Below are 4,347 nucleotides of genomic sequence, written 5' to 3' on the forward strand. Positions count from 1 at the left end.
CAGGTGTCCTAGTTTAATGTTTGGGGTTTTAGCCGGTCTGATTGGAGTTCATTTCCGCCCGGATCCAAAATGGCCAACTCTGGCTTCAGACAAGTACAATATTAAAGGGGCGGGGCAAAAGGAGAGGCGTTTGTGGCTGAGCCAGAACTTTTCCGGTAGTGACTTGCCGCATCCAGGCCATCATGATTGGCCACGCTACCTGGGAAGGTATTTTTTTTTTTTCAACTACTGGTGAAGTTGTCAGAAATCATGGTGATTCAGGCTTTAAGATTTAAGGTTTCAGATGGAAAGCCTGGGATCAATTCAGTAGAAAAATAAAATTAGAAGGAATTTCTTTGGTCCTCAAGACCAAAGAAGAGAGGAAGGGAGTGGAGGAGAGGAGAAGGGATAGGAGGGGAGCGGAAAGGAGGAAGAGGAGGAAAAGGCGACAGTACACACTATAGGGTTACTAGCTCCGACATCGCTGATGTCTCCATGCTTGTTCACCTTCAGCATAATATAGCCTAAGATCAAATGATCTCCCCATCTGTGCGTGGGCTGTCGCAGGTTCTGTCTAGTGAGACTTAGCAGAGCTGTGTAGATGCTAAAGGAAGGTCAGTGCAACACAGCCTCTGCCTTCCTTGTAAAGAATGTGGGCATGAATGAATTGCAGCTACTAAGTCATGTAAAGAAATTCAACTGAGTTGAAAGGCGGAAAGAACGGGATTCTCTTGGTCCATTTGTTCCCTTTTCCTGGAGGAGTAGAATTGAGTCACTTCCACCAGCACATGAAATCTGCCATCAACACAGTTACTTTCCTGACTCACCTTCTGTGCAGCTTCCTCAGCTCCGAGTTCTTGCTGGCATTCTCATCCACTCTTTGATCATTCATCCAAGTCTAATTGTAGATGGGATCTTGGATAGCCTATATCCCTTTTTCCCAAACACGATGGTCATCTCCTCCTCAAATTAACAATAAAATTTCCTCCTGAATGAATAAGAGAAGACTGGAAAAGACTCACACTCAATACTTTCTTTCCCCACTATTTATCTACTCACTTACTTGTCCCAAATGTCACTCAGGTCTCTAAATCACTTCTTAAATCTCTGGATTAAGATTCCAGATGTTTCGAGGCTACAGGTTACCTTGTACATGCCCCTCTACTAAGGACGACAATCACTTTGACTCTGTAAGAAGAGGGAGCAGTATTGGACTGGCACACAGAGATCCAGCTATCCTAACTGGACTTGGGTGACAGTTTTGTTAGTGTGTGGAGGACAGAGGACAACCTCAGGTGATATTCCTCTGTAGGACCATAAACAGGCTTTCTCATGGTCTCGCAACTCACTGATGAGCTAGGCTCTCTGGGGACACCCAGGAACCCACCTGCCTTTGCCTCCCCAGTGCTGGGATTACAGCCTCCTGCTAGTACTGCAATTTTAAACACAGGTTCTAGGGATCAGACTCAGGTACCAAGCATTTTCCTAGCGCCCCCTCCCTGCAACAAAATTACAGAGTATCTGCACATTAGCCTGGGGTGAAATTCTAAAACCATGTGTAAATTTTGGCCTCACAAGATTCTTATACACTAATGGAAGGCTGATGGCAGGCAACCTTTCAGCCTTTTTTTTTTTTTTTTTTTTTTTGGTTTTTCGAGACAGGGTTTCTCTGTGGTTTTGGAGCCTGTCCTGGAGCTAGCTCTTGTAGACCAGGCTGGTCTCGAACTCACAGAGATCCACCTGCCTCTGCCTCCCAAGTGCTGGGATTAAAGGCGTACGCCACCACTGCCTGGCCCTTTCAGCCTTTTTGACTTGTCTTGAAGTTGCTCATTTTGGCAATGCAAATTCAGTTTTTAACATTCTTACAAGTACTATTTAGTCTGCCCGAGATGTGAGAAGGGCATTTTTCATAGGATCTTGTCTCTGAAATATATTATTTCCTATTGAAATCCTTTCAATACCAGCCCCTGAAGTGTGAAATGCTTCTTAGCTTCCAAGTGCACACGAATTATTGCAGACACTTGTTCAAATAAAGAGAGAGATTAGGGGGAAATAGAGATGGGTTGAGTTGTCTAGGTCTCCTTGCAAGAGAGTATTTCATATGGTGATGTAATTTGTTCCTTAGGGATGGTTAGTGCTTCATTTGGAAACATGTTAAAATTGTGAATTATGGGGCCCATGCAGCTGGAGATGTAGCTTAGCAGTTAAGAGCACTTGCGGGTTTTACACAGGACCTAGGTTCATTTCTCAGCACCTGTAGGTAGCTCACCTGGAACTCGAGCCCCAGAGGATTTGATGCTCTCTTCTGGTCTGTGCTGTGATCTAGCACTTGGGTCCTGTGACCTCATTGCCTTTCAGTCTTTCACTCACTTAACCTGTCCATCACACTGGCCTCTTTGACATCCCTGCAACTCAAGTGGACATTTGTTTAGGACTTTTGTACTAGCTCCTCCTTCAGCCAGGGATCTCTCAGCCTTTGATAGCTACCTACCTACCTCTCTCGTGTCCTCCTCCTGTGCTCAGATTACTCTGCTTAGTGATGTGCACCTTGACTATGCCATCTAATATCACGGCCTTTATCCCTGACGATTCCATTGCCAAAGCTTCTTAACCTTTGCATGTTCCCATCAGCCTAGAGTTCTAACATCGATGTTTTATGAACTGTAAAATGACAGGTTTTCTTAATGTTGCTAGAATTTGGAAGCATTTTAACCATAAATAGCATCCCATAATTTAAAAGTTTTTCTTAGTGTCATCAACTGTACTGGTGGCCCTTGTGTGATGGCATCATAGACTGACAAAGCACAGGAATTCCTACCTATTATGTTTCTTGTTCATCTCTAGGGGCAGAGGTTAATTTGGGGTTTTTTTATTTAACAGAGACGCAAATAAGACCCAGGTACAACCAATAACTTTAATGGTTACTAGTACCCTGACCTGTAGGGCACTAACCTAGCAATGGTCAGCAAACACGTGAAAACAAAATCAATTACAAAGATTTTAGAGTTTTATTAGATTATGCCCTCATTTTTGGCAGTAAAGTTTATTTTCAACTATTTTCTTCAAAGAGTTTTAAAATTCTTTCACATCTTCCCCCAATTGCTGTCTTCTTCCTTGTATGGTACAAAGGCCATTATGTAAAGAGTTTACTATCCCAGTGAACTGGTACACTGTGTGTGTAGAGCACAAGACACCTGTATGAGAAAAGCAAAACATACAGTACAATGGCTGCTCTTGGATTCTGGCTAGAAAGAAAAGTAGAAGACACCTCTGTTTGCCTTCTTATCTTCTCCAAGCAAAAGACCACTTCAGGAATCCCATGGAAATGTGGTCAAATCACAGTACACAAAAAGGCATTTTAGCAATACGAAATCAGACAAAATGGTAAGGTTGAGGATATGCAGGGACTTTTAACAAAAACACATGTAAGTAAGCTCTATGTGGTTGGTGGCATGTACTTATAGTTCTGCTACTCACAGGATGAGGCAGGGGGATCACTCACTGCATATCGGGACCAGCCTGGATGGCATGGTAGGACCCTGTCTCAAAACCAATAAAACAAGAAATAAACATAAAAGAGAATGGGGAAGTTTAGGAAGAATGGTTCTTAAATGGATGCCTACAGAAACTATCAAAAGTCTGCCATCACAAGCTTGCCCAGAGGCCACTGAAATTCTATAGAAGAAATGCCCACAAGGACATCTGCCTGGCAACTGACCCTTCAACCTTGGGATACATTTCTTTTCTATCATTGTGGCCAAGGATTTTTATTCCTAAGAGTATGTAACGATTCTCATGTTTGTCTTTGAAAACGTTTCCTTGTTCTATCACATTCAATATGCCCACAGTTTATTCTAACATGCATATTTCTTTTGCAATGTTGTGCTATTTCCAAATAAATAATATTGTATTATCTTTTATTTAGGTAAAAATAATAGGAATTAGATGATAATTTGATTGTACCAATGGTGTTTTCCAGAAAGAGTCATTGAAAGGGTAAGGAGTAAATTTAGTTACAGAAGGGAGCTGGGTACATTGGAGGCTCCCTGCTCCCTCTGGTGGCAAGTATACAGTGTCACCTACTTCTCTGGGTAGATAGGACATTTGGACCCAGATTGGCTTGCAGTTTTCAGGCTGAAATACTTTGTGTGCTATCTTAATTCTGAGAACTTTTATGGCTGCCTAAAAAGTGGAGAGACTTATGGAAAAATACAGTACATACATCTAATAGAATTACTCCACTATAGGAAGAGATGAGGTCTTCCGAGGCCTGCCTGTGAGAGATGAGCTATGAGAACGATCAGGTATACATCCTTTTCTGTGTAACATAATTATGTTATGTGAACATTTCAGAATATGAAACATTTC

This window comes from Chionomys nivalis, chromosome 5 (assembly GCF_950005125.1).
Source record: "Chionomys nivalis chromosome 5, mChiNiv1.1, whole genome shotgun sequence".
In the NCBI taxonomy this organism is placed as follows: Eukaryota; Metazoa; Chordata; class Mammalia; order Rodentia; family Cricetidae; genus Chionomys; species Chionomys nivalis.